Raw genomic sequence first — 13,603 nt, 5'->3', positions numbered from 1 at the left:
CCCTGTGAGACATACGGGGGTCGCCTGATCTACAGAACTATAAGATAATAAATTTGTCTTGTTTTAAACCTCTAAAGTTGTGGTCATTTGCTACAGCAGTAATAGAAGATAATATCCCCTGTGTGGCGTTTGCCCCACCATGCGCTCTCATCAGCAATTGATGAGATTGCTTCCCCACATCTTCACCCAGAATGTGTTGCCAGACTTTGAGGTTTTTGCCAATCTGAAATGTGAGAAAGAATACTGGTGCAATTTTAATTTGCATTTCTCTTATTATGAGTGAAGTTGAGCGTCTTTTCCTTTGTGTTTATTTGTATTAATTGAATGTCTGTTCATGTTTATTGCCTGTATTTCTACTAAGTTGTTGGCATTTATCTAATCAAGTTCTAAGGTTCGTTATATATTCAGAAGATGAGGACTTCACATGTGATAGAAAATACAACTATTTTTTCCCAAACCATCCATTTTCCATATGAATTTAAAGGTGACCATTGACCTCTTCATTATTTCCTCTAGTTTCTATGAATTTTCATCAGACTGTTGAAGGGCTGTGGGTAACACAAGCTAAAATAGCACCAACAGAACACATTTATGAGGGAAGAAATAAAAAAAGAGAAGGAAGAGCTCTTGAATAAACTTGCTTTCTTCATCTTCTCACCTTCAGTCTGAATCATTCTTCTCATGGCTCCTTTCTAATGCCTTGGCCTTAAGTCCATGAGTAGCTCCCAGTTCCAGAGTGGCTACCACCACTCTGGAGGAAAAGGACTTTGTGCATTCTAACACAGGGTTGCCGCAGGTATAGCATTTTGTATCACAGTCTTCAATTAAAAGTTGCATTTTTAGACTTAACACTAACCGAGAACCCAACACTTGACATCTCACATCAGCAGAGGCAGTGGTATTATTCACAGTGAAATGCTGACAGGCCCTTCTCTGCAGTGACACCAGCCAGCTCAGGTTATAATTACCCTTGTTACATCATCGCTCCCCCTGCTATGTGCACAGCAAGCCAGCTCTTGCTCAGGAGACAGATTTGTGTTTATAGCCAAAGAGTTGTTCCTTTTTAATTCAAACCAGGTTTGCTGATAGCTGGGAGCGGGGGAGGGAAGAAAAACTGTTATAATTAGAGTATCATGAGGAGAAACAATAAACACTTAAACGACGAGGAGGTGATCATCATCCAGTCGGAAATAGAAGATCAGGGTTTAAGCCAGGCGTTTCTGACAAGGATATCAGTACTAGGTTCATTAGCTGCCCTTCTTGCTTTCAGAATATTTTAAATGTGGCAATTTACATTAAAATGGATTTAGTGACACCATCTTCTCATTACTGTCAGTTTACATTTGGGTTCATAAACTATAATTGTAAATAAAATATGCTTTTCATTACAATGTCTATTTAGTAGAATATGGTAGGAAATTAGAGGCATAATCACGATCTAAATTATTAATTCCGTGACATTTTTCAGGTGCCATGTGTAGAACTCCCCTGTGTGTAAAGAATGCACAGGCAGCGGTTGAATAAGGTCTATATCTTTGCCCTGCTTCCTCTTCCTTCCTTTTATCTTACTTTGCTTTTGCTTCTCTACCTCTTCACAGTGGTACTTGGTAAAACAGGGTTTCTCTAGAAGTCAGCCTGCAGCTATCTATGCCATTATTTTCATCTCATTTCTCCTACTAAGTTTCAAGGGGGCCTCCAGTAAATAGCACCCTTCTTCCCTGTCTGTGTTCTAAATATATTGAGAAATAAATAGTAAGACAGATTGGGAGATTAGTTTTATTATGGATAGAGTTTAAGGTGGAGATGTAACTTGGTCTGTGGGCCAAAGGGACTAGAATTTGGGAGATTGCTATAGTGTCGTGATCACACCAGACACGGCAGGCTTCCCCTTGTAGTGGGCTGAGTAATGGCCCTCCAAAGATATCAGATCTTAATCTCTGGCACCTGTGAACGTTCACTGGCAAAGTTCTTGAAAATATGATTAAGTTAAGAATCTTGAGAGAAGGAGATTTTCCTGGATATCAAGGTGGGCCTTAAAAGTGTCATGATAAGAGAAAAGCAGAGGAAGATAAGACAGAAGAGAAGAGGGCAATGTGACCACAAAAGCAGAGACTGGAGTGATGCAGCCACAAGCCAAGGAATGCTAGCAGCCAAAGACACTGGAAGAAGCAAGGAACAGATTCACCCCCAGAGCCACCTGAGGGAGGACAGCCCTGCCAACACCTTGATCTCAGCCTAGTGAAACCGAGTTTGGACCTTTTGGCCTCCAGAACCGTGAGAGAATAAACTTCTGCTGTGGTAAGCCACTAAATTTGAGGTAATTTGTTTCAGCGGTCTCCAGATACTCATATGCTCCCCACCGTCTCTGGCAGACAATCCTCAGAGGAGCTGAGGACACAGGCTGTAAATATCCAAGTTTGTTCTATTTTAAAATATTTTCCCTCAATATTGAGTAATTATGTGGAGAAATTGTTATACTCATCTATTCGAAATCTCTTCTTTTGAAATGTATTACCCTAGTTAAAAACCTGACAAACCAAGAAAAGCTTTGTCAGAGATCCAAAGACATATATAACAAAACAAAACAAAAGCATCACCTACTGACCTTCCTCAAAGGAGCGCGAGTAATGAAGCATAACCCTTTCACTGTTACTGTCTTCCCTTTCACATGGCCTTCCTAATATGCCGTGTTAAATATTATTTCCCATGACATGTCTAAATAAACTAATGTTTATTCAACAAATATTTATTGAATACCAACTCTGTGCAAAGGACTATTCAATGAATAAAACAAAGACCTCTAGCAAGCTGGACTTACTTTCTTATGACTAGTGGATCCTTTGGAGAGTTTGATTTAACTCCATTGGAAGGAACGTCTTTGCCTAACCAGGGCATGTGGCAAGCAATGAATAGCGTGTGGTCCAGAAGCTTAGGCATGACGCAGGAACCACATAGGCAATGGAGAATGATCATTTCCTTTCTTGCAAATGTGAACTAAATGTTGGACAAAATATTTGAATAGGCCATTCCCTCTCACTGAAGGAGGGATAAAAAGAGGTGATAATATTCTACTGAATCCTTCACATTTACTCCTTCGCTCTCTGAAGCAGGTGCTTTAGGTTTAAACGAAACCGAAATAAACCAGAGAATCCAGTATTATAAGTATTGGACTTTATGAAAATAGGAATATATTCTCTCTTCTATTTCTCTTTAGTTTATATTTCATAGAACTCTTTGGGAAGCTCTAAGTTTTTCTTTCTTTTTGTTTTGTTTTCCAGCAAACAAGTGCTGTGTTTTGGAACCTTTTGTCTATGCTATGCATATTTGTTCTCTAATTATTCCATATTGGTATATCATACCTTCCACAAAAATATTTTAAGCTCCTTTGCGGGGTTTTATTATATTTTATATTATTTTTATATGTTCTTAGCACAGTGCTATTGAGTAGATATTTAATAAAATTTCACAATTGATATGAGCAGTAAGAGAAAAAGAATGGCTAGAAAGGAGAATGATGGCATATAATAAAGCAAGCATGGCCAGTAGGTTTTAAGAGGTCAAAAAAATTTGTGTTTTTAATTATTGTTTTTAAAAAACACATTTTTTTTCTTAGACCCTTTCCTTTCACTGTTCACTGTAATATCACTTGCAGATTTGGAATGTGAATATTTTTACAAAGAAATGAATTGGGACAATTGTTCATGATATTTGAGTGTTACTGGAGAGGAAATAATGTCCTTTAATCAACATATTATGTCATGTGATTCTAAAAGTTAAAAACTCAATTAACAAAAAAAATTCTTAAGGTTTTACTCCTTCAAATAATTATCGATTACTCTATTACAGACCTTTAATGTCATAACCCCCTTTGAATGATTTGATTCCCTTTCCTTTCTAATATAAATTTGACCCCCTTTCAGGTAGATACTGCCAATTTACTCTTTCAAAGTTTATCTACTTGAGTAAACAAGTAAACTCATCCAGTGGATCACTAAGCAATTTTTGGAAGTGACATTGACAGATGGGTGGCAGGTTTTACATATATTCAGATATATAAAGAAAGGCTGTCATGTTGATGTGTTAAGACTGGCTGGTGAGCACTCTCCTCATTACTTTCCCATAATCCAGTTCTTAAAACTTTTGAGTGCCTGCTCTTTTTTCCTACAACCCTACGCAAAGAGTTGTTAACTTTTTATACATGAGAAAGAGGTAGTTAGAGATGAAAGTCTGATAGTGAGTGAAATGATTCTGACAAAGGATATTTTAAGAAGTTACAGAGAAAATTGTAAACCATCATTGAAGAAAATTATAGAATACCTAAATAAATGAATTGCTATACCATGTTCATGGAGAGGAAATTTGAATTTTGAAAAGATGTCAATTCTCCACAAATATAATTTCCTATTCCTGTCACATGTTTTCTGCTGTGGAACAGAAAAAAACTTGATTTCTGAGTTTTATAAAAATACAAAAGCCCCTAAATAATTAAGAAATTTCTCAAGAAGACTATCATGGAGTAACTTTGATTATCAGATATCAAGATATTATGAAGCAACAGTAATAAAAACATTGTGGCATTCATTCAGGAATAAACAAATAGACTAGCAGAACTAAGAGCCCAGAAACAGTACAATTCACATGGGGGAATTTATTCTATAACAGCTGTAGCATTGCAAATCAGTGGGGAATAGAGGGCCTTTTAAGCAAATGGTCCTAGAACACTTGGCTATCCATCTGAAAGTGAGAGTAACAATAGCATTCTCACCTCATGCACTTGTTGTGATCACTGTTTTTCTTAGCAAATTATTTAATTATGAACGAAGGGAAACATCTTTGTATTTATTTTTTAACAATATTTCTTATGCTATGAAGCCCCTGTTCATATTTTCTTGCCATTTTTCCCATTGGGACATTTCTCTTTTTCTTAATGTATTGTACAAACTTCTTGGGAATTAGGAAAGCTAGCTCTTTGTCATAATGATTACAAATGTTGTTTCTGTATTTGTCTCTTAAAATATACTAATTGTTTTATTACACAGTATTTGAAATTTTTATCTAGTCAGACATCTCCTATGAGTTCTAGGTTTTGTATCCTGTAAAAAACAAAGTATTTCTTATTCCATGATTATAAATAAAATTTCCCATTGTTTTCTTTGAATTTGTGTACTACCATTGTTTGCCTTATATCACTGGTCCATCTGAAATTTATTTAGTGTGAGGAGGGAATGCACTTTTATTTTCTTTCTAAAATTTCTTGATAGTTTTCATATGCTTCTTTTTCCAGGTCAGTTTCCAACTTAATATTATTCTGCTAAATTTACTACTCCATGCTCCAAAAGTTTTGGCAATTTTGATTTGCTTTGTTTTAAATCATGGAAAAATCAAAAGAGATGAGTAATTTTTAATGCATACTTGAAGAGAATCAATTGTCTTGAACACTAAAAATTGTATCCCAACAGATGAACACCTAATTGTGCCAGTGGGAAACAGCATTTAGGACTTCAGAGTTCAGAATAAATAACATTTCTATGCACCCAGCTAGTCTTAAAAAGTTTAACCAAGAATATACAGTGTGGACTTTCAACTGATTTCTCTAACCTAAGGTGCTCTTTTTATTTTGTCAGGGAAAGATCAGGAAGAAGTGAATCGGGAAAGGAGGAAATGGGTGTCAGTCAGATATTTTTATATTTGAGTCAGTCTTGAACTTCTGCCTATATTTTTATATGGCTAAAAAAGTCTCACATCAACTGTGCCGCATATTAATCTCACAATGTTCATGTTTGACTATTGTTTATTGTTAATTCATTCTTGTTCTTTATTTTGTTAGTCCTGAAATATCCTGTGAGAAATTTTTTTTCTTCTAGAAGACAAAGAATTGTCACTGTTATCTGTTAGTTTTTGGACCATTCTGTAAAAGGTTCTATTTTTCTTATTCCTGATTCCAGGGACTCGAAAGTATTTCAGTTCCTTCAACATCTACAATTTTGTTTGCTAGAGTTCAAAATTAAGTTTTCACTTCTGGGTAGCAGTGTAGTCTCATCGGGGTCACACAACTCAGAGGTGAGTGGCAGGGAGAGGCCATAGAGAGCTGGATTCCTTTCTCCCCTTTATGGCCATCTAGAAAGTATAAATCGCATTTCCTGTTTTCTCATCTCTTACTCGTTCACCCACTGCAATTTGGGTGTCAACATAACCCTTCTTAAAACTGCTCTCTTTTCTATTTTAGGGTTTTCAGACTATTCTGTTCTGTACGATACCAGACTGTACATTCTACAGGAGCAGGGACGTTTGTCTATCTCGTTCTCTGCTGTATTCCAGTGCCTAGCACAGAGAAGGCCTTCTAAATCGTATTTGCTGCAGGAATGAATGTATGACCACGCCTTTTGGAAATTCTGCTCTTAGGCTTCACTGACGTAGTGCTCAGTTTGATTTCTCCTCATTCTCTTTCAGGTTCTTCTTCTTTCACTTGTCCCTGAGATGTCAAGGTTCCCCAAGTTTCAGTTCTAAGTCTACTTTCTTCCCTGTATACACTCTCCCTACGCAGCTGCATCCATACTCATGGTTTTAACTGCTACATGTATATATACTCTCAAATCTCTTATCTCTAGTCTTATTCGCTTTTCGAAACTTTGGACTGGTATTTCTCCAGGTGGAGTTGACAAGCCATCATAATGTGAATCATCTGGAGCATTTGCTTTGAAATGCGGATTTTTTCCCTTCTCCTTCCTGAAGAAAGGTATTTAGGGTTGAGCCTGGGAGTTAACATTCTCAACAAAATTTACAAATCATTTTTTTGTCTGAATGAGTTTTAGACAAAGAACTGACTAGAAGCTGACTCAAGATGATAGTATCAATGATAGCCAATTGACTGGTAGGTAATACAAGTGTTTTGAGGAGGAAATCATTGTTACAGGGGAAATGTCATCAGGAGTTGAGACTGAATCCTGGCCTCAAAAAATAAGTAGAAACCCCAAACTATTTCCCAAATCCATGCATTTCCCTTCATCTCCAGCCCTAACCCCCTATTTTGAACCACCATCCCCTCATGGGTAAACTATGGAACTAATGATAATAAGTACAATATTCATCATCATCAAAAGAGGAACAAAGAGGAAGATGAAAAGGAAGTAGACAAATCACCATGTGTAACATTTACTGAATACTTAAAATATGTAAGACTCCTCTACATGCTTCATAATTATACCATAAGAAAGACAATAGTCTCTTAACAGATCCCCTTCTTCCACTGTTGCTCCCTACAATCCAATTGCCATGCAGTAGCAAATTTTAACAATACAAGTCAGGTGATACCTCTCAGGGCTCCCATTGCATGTAGATTAATCCTCTCAGGGTTCACCATTGCACTTAGATTAAAATCCAGGCTTTTTGCGGTGACTCACATTTCTCTCTGACCTTTCTCTCGATTCTCCTTCTTGCTCACATCACTGGCCTTTCTTCCTTCAAATGCACATTTATGGCTAGTCTTGGAGTCTCAACCCTCACTCTTACCTCCACTTGGATTCTCCTCCTCCGTGCCATCTCTGGTTTCCCTCTTCCAAATAAGGTCCAACTTAAATTGCCACCTCCTCAGCACAGCCTTTCCTCACTCCCCAGTCTAAAGTAATCTCCCAACCTCTCTATCACATCACCCACTCTTTTTTCTTCATAGCATTTAATACTGTCTGAAGGTATCTTCTTTACTCATTTACTTACTTATTTATTGCTTTTCTTTGCTCCATTGGGATGTGTCTTCTTTTCCATTTCTGTCTCCATTACTGCCTTGTAGAGTGCTTATCCACAGTAGACACTCATCAGATGTTTGTTGAAGGCATGAATGAACAGTGGGTAAATGTTTGGACAGGTGTCAAAAGTGTATGATAGTCTGGGGTATTAACACATGTGAAGTGCTAAGAACGGTTATTTGGGGGTAGAAACAAAGAATAGACATTGTTCCTTCCCTCAGTGGTTTTCAATCCTCAGGAAGTGAGCATGAAATAGAAAATAAATTGTTTCTTCCTCCTTTAAAAGAAAGCATCTTTGAAGGATCCTAAAAGCAAAAGTAGTGGCATATGTTTAAATAAGGAAGGGGCTGTTAGGTCTGAAATATCCCCTTCCAAGCTTCACTCATCACCATATTCAAGAAATTGTGGGCATTCCAAAATTAAAAGTGGAAATTCAATAGATATCTACTTCATACCACAGATACACAAATAAGCGACTCCCTGTGAATCATGTATTGATATATTAGCATGTATAATGTGTTAATATTTAACTGTGTACTGTTACTAGTTGCATAGCATATTTTTAATAGAACTTTTTCAGGAGAAAAATTATTTGTAACCGAAATGCCCAGAGGCAAAAAATAGAGACAAACTGTTAATCAATGGTAGTTTAAGGATGGTGTGGCAAAAAATTAAAATTAAAATAAAATATGCTTCTCTATGCCCAATCTCTTATGGATGGCTGTGAAGCCACATATAAAAGAAAGGCATTACTAAGCATGGTGTGTATCAGTCAATGGAGTGGAAATTCTGCACAACTGCAAAAGTGCTTAAAATTCACTGCTCTACATCTCGTTGGAAGAGCCTGAGTGTGATTTCAGTCTGGGAGGAGAGTCTAACACACATTTGTAGATTGGGAACATATGGGTCTCATTTTAGGGCTAGTGAGACTAAAGAGTTAATTGTGTATACACATCAGTCATCATCAGTCAGTCAAACAGGCAACTAATACCTTTAGGGGTCATGAATCTAACAGGACTGAAGTTGACAGGTGAGCTGACAGTCCAAGGCCTGCCACCTAGATTAGAGGTTGTGTGAACAAAGCCATTACTTGCTGGGGCCCATGGCACAGAGGCAGCTTAGCTCCTGGGTACTCCTGACTCCATAGCTACAGCAGTCCTCTGGAAAGCAGCAAAGGTAACTCTCATGCACTTGTTGTTTCTGTTAGGAACTGCAATCCATTTCACACAGGATCAGAGTGTAAATGGAATCACATATGCTTAAGCCGAAAGGGACCTGAGGGCTTACCTAAACCAACTCCACATTTAACCAGTGCAGATGCTGAGTCCTAGAGCTAGTGGCACAGTTGTGCTCAGAATGCACATTTCTGACTCATAATCCAATCTTTGGTTTACTATACAATGTGTCATTTTAAAGTTGGGCATCTGACAATAGGAATTTATATGTCTGTTCTCTAATTGATGATATTGAGAAATCTAATTTTGCCAACTAAAATGAATACAGCAATCAGGATCTTAGTGTGCAACTTAATGGAGGGGGTCTTTTAAAAGCCTCACCCATGGAAATATGAATGTAAAGGAAAATCATTTAAACAATCTCCAGAACGTTCTTTTAAAAATGGATAGTAGATAGAGAAGTAACTAAGAAAAAAAGTAAAAATTCAAAGTAATATCATTAAAAAAATGTATATATATAATAAATTAGTTTTTACTCCATTGGTTCTCAACCAGAGGTCTAGTTCAGAATCACCCAGAAAGTTTTAAAAAGCACACATGCCTTATCTCTACCACAGACTACTGAATCAGAATCTCCAGTCTTGGACATGGTACACATAGGCTTTGAAAAAAGGTCTCCATATGATTTCAATATACAATTTATATCAACAATGCGGAAAATCCTACTCTTTTACAAACACTGGAAAGAAAAATAAAAATTACAACATCCATAGTTTAGACAAGTATCAAAACCCCTCTTTTCTACCAGATGTTCCACCAGTTCAAACATATTTACAGTCATATTGCATAAATAGACTGCATTGTGTCCAGATGCGGACACATCAAACAGTTATATTTCAATTATAAGTTTGGATAGGAAATAGTGAGAGCAGAGAAAGCAAAAAATCCATGGAAAATTCTAAAACCTCATCTCAGCCAAGAGTTTCCAGTACGTCCTCACCCATCAAGGCCTTTGCCAAAGCTGTTTCCAAGGAGCCATGCTGGCTGGTTTGAGTCCTATATCCTTGACCTCCATTTGGCACAGATAAGAGTGAATAGTGAGGTCATGGTGATGCAGCAGGAAAGAGAAGGAAAAGGAACAAAGAGTCCAGAAAATTCACAAAGTGAATAATTAATCATTAAAGATTCCAGCGTTGCCTATAATGAGGAGAAGAAAAATTAACCCTCAGAAAATTGAAATGGCAGCTGAAAAGGGGGTCAATGGTACCTGCCCACAGTGCTGGTAAGAGCAATAGGTCAAAATTTCTTTTATATCGAGCTTAAGAACAGCATACACTTAAGAAAAGTGATTTCAGAATAGGGCAAGTTATAAAAAGAATCTCTGTATTTTTTACAGAGGCTGAGGCATTCCCCAAATGATTCCATTATAGGAACTGCTTCATTGTAGATTAAGGCAAGAGTACACCAACTGCCAATGCAAAGTCTTAGCTAGGAGTTGTGTGGTTCAGAAAAGTTACTACTTGGAACATTAAATTAAAGTCTTCAACATCACCTTTTCTTTATTTCATCCTCTGCCTTAGTATTTTATTTACAGGGATAAAGTTCTCTTGCATAGGACAAAAGAACAAAAAGAGAGGAAGAAACACAACCACTTCATGACACACTTGCTTTTATGTCACAGTTTGGTTTCCTGGCAGCTATCAACACCTTTTGTTCCAGCATGGCATTGTAACTCCAGGAGTAATCCAACCCAGCCATGACATTTGTTCCCGGATGGAATGTCTTCCTATTGGCGAGAATGCAGTGGGAGTCCACTGATTTGTGTTTGGTTTCTCTTTTAACAGCCTCGCCTTTCAATGACATCACTCACAGCCCTGAGATATGACTGCACTTCCCCAGCTGCATGATAGTGAAGCAAAGGTTACCTTCTATCTCACAGCAGTGTTGTCATCAAAGAGCTCTATTTCACAGATGTGACAATGCAATGAATAAGATTTCCTCCAAGTGTGCGGAAAGGCCAAAGCAACCTTTACAACGGGCAACCAATGAGGTGGCAGGATTCAGATAGCCTCCCTAACAGATACCGTTTTGGCTGCCTCTGATATCATCCCAGCCTTCAGCAAAGAGTGACTGCTTTGTGTGCAATGTTATCTTTGTTTTGTAATTTGGAACTCAAAATAAAACAAAGAAAGAGGCCCATCTACACAGAATGGATGGGCAGAATATAGATGTCCACAAGCCATTTAGAAAGTCTCTGTCTTTGTCATGACTTGGATGTCACAGAGACTTAGAAAAGTAATTTGATAGAATCTCAAAGAGAATCACTGAAAATTTTAAAAATTAAAAAGAAACATGTTGGAAAGCTTTCATAAACCGTCATGAAGCTATTCTGTACATCATTGTATTTCCGTTAGTTTGGCACAAGGTTAATTACTAATTGAGGTAAGTGGCTAAAGTCAAGTTTTTTATTTGCTGAGAAGCCACTTTGTCCCTCAAGCAACGACAATGATTTCATAATGGAAAGTGTTCTGTGTGAAATTGTTGTTTAACAAGAAGCAGTGTCTAAGTGGCTCAAAAGAAACAGACCGAAAGTGTTACAGCAGGTAGAAAACACTGGCTCCCATTTCCTTGGTCCATTTCAGCAAATGTTTACTTCCCGGGAAAGAACAGGTCTACTCTCCAGGACTCTCAAAATCCCTTCAAATTAAACAGAAACAAAACCTTTCAAAGCCCTTTTCTCCTATATCACCATGACAAATGGGCTCTTACATAAAATAAACACGTAAGCAGACAGGAGTTTGACAAAGGAGAAGTGAAAAAAGCACCATTTGAAAGTAGGTCTCTATGAAATGTTTTTACGGGAGAGGTGAGGAGGGAGGAAAGACTTGTCTTCTATCTCACAGGGCTCTTGGTGCTCTGTGCTTATCATCTAAGTCAGCTCTCTCTTCTTCTATCCCTCATTTTGCTGACCCTCTTGTCCATGTCATTGCTGGTTTGTTCCATGAAGGCGTCTCAGCCTGGTGCTCCCTCCACATTCCACTGAAATTCCTACCTGAAAGACCTGATATAGTACCTCTGCTCCAGGAAGGAGAGGAGAGAAAAATATATTTTCTGGCTTTAATCTCTCTTAAACCTCTTAATTTTCCAAGATCTGTTTTCCAGTTTTCTCTGTTTCTACAGCTCCTTGGCCTCACCTTATCTTGTCTGAGGAAAAAGCATAGTACAATGAAAAGAATATGGGTTTTGGAATGTGCTCTCTTCTCTGCTGTTTTCTAAATGTGGGAACTTGAAAAAAATCACTTAACATTTGAAGCTTCAGTTTCAACAACTTCGAAATATGGTCATGATCATGGCGGGATATTTTGATGATAACTGAGAAAATTTGGGAACAGTCCCTCACAATGCTTGATAGATTGTCGGAAAGCCATACATGTCATTGCCTTTCTCTTTCCTGGAATTCTCCAGCTCTGGTTTTTTGCATCATTCCCTGATTAATGTTCATTTTCTGGAAGGTGGAGATATTGGGGCCAGGTGGTTGGAAGGGAAGAGAACTTCTCTTTAGAGAAGCCATTTATTTGAGTGTGTGTTTCCTTCCAAGATCTGAGTGTCTGAGTGGCAAGTGGGAATACAGGAGAGGGCTCTCACATGATTCCACTTTAGATTTGTACTTTAAACTGGGTGAGAGTGAAATAGATTCCATCTCTATTTAGCAAATAGCCATTTCTAGAAATCTAGTATTTGAGATGGTTCATATCTCTTTTTTGGGATGGCTTATGTCTAGACTTAGCCCATGCCCTCAGTTCTAGAAATATTCTCTTTTGCTATGTGGGCCCTATATTGCCAAATGAACTGCCCATCCTTCATGGGAAAAAAATAGTGCCATTGGTCATCATTCCAGGCTCAAGGGTGAGTAGGTGTTGCTGCTATTGCTCCATATAGAGTCCTTCATCATTTTTCCTTTCCTGCTGGCTAAATGCCCAAGCATTTAGAAGCATAATATTCAACCATGGTTATCAATTAGAATTACGTGGGTAGCTTTTAAAACACTCCAGTGTCTCAGTTCCTCCATAGACCAATAAAGTCAGAAACTCTTGGGGTTGGGCTTAAGCACAGGTATTTTTTTTTTTAAAGATTTTATTTTTTCCTTTTTCTCCCTGAAGCCCCCCGGTACATAGTTGTATATTCTTTGTTGTGGGTCCTTCTAGTTGTGGTATGTGGGATGCTGCCTCAGTGTGGTTTGATGAGCAGCGCCATGTCCGCGCCCAGGATTCGAACCAACGAAACACTGGGCTGCCTACAGCGGAGCACGCGAACTTAACCACTCGGCCACAGGGCCAGCCCCAAAGCATAGGTATTTTTAAAAGTCCTTTAGGTGACACCAACATGCCTCCAGGATTGAGAACCACTGATTTAGAAAAAATAACTCCTGCAGAGCTGAGGGTGTCGCTTCATACTAACTCCAGTGTGAGGTCTCAAACTAAAATAAATTCTGGCATGTAACGGGCATATTTTTCCTTTGTCCAGGTGGTCTGATTTCATTGTCTTGTGCTTCCGAAATTATCTTTTGAATTATTCCAGTGAACATACCACGATATATTATTAATAAATAGCAATCCAGAAACAATTCAGGGAAAAACCAATGGTTACAGAGGTGGAAGTTGGGTCATTGCGCTGGTGAGTGGCGAC

The sequence above is a fragment of the Equus asinus genome, chromosome 9 (genome assembly GCF_041296235.1).
Source record: "Equus asinus isolate D_3611 breed Donkey chromosome 9, EquAss-T2T_v2, whole genome shotgun sequence".
NCBI classification, from domain to species: Eukaryota; Metazoa; Chordata; class Mammalia; order Perissodactyla; family Equidae; genus Equus; species Equus asinus.
The sequence above is the reverse complement of the archived record's forward strand: the minus strand, read 5'-3'. Positions refer to the sequence as shown.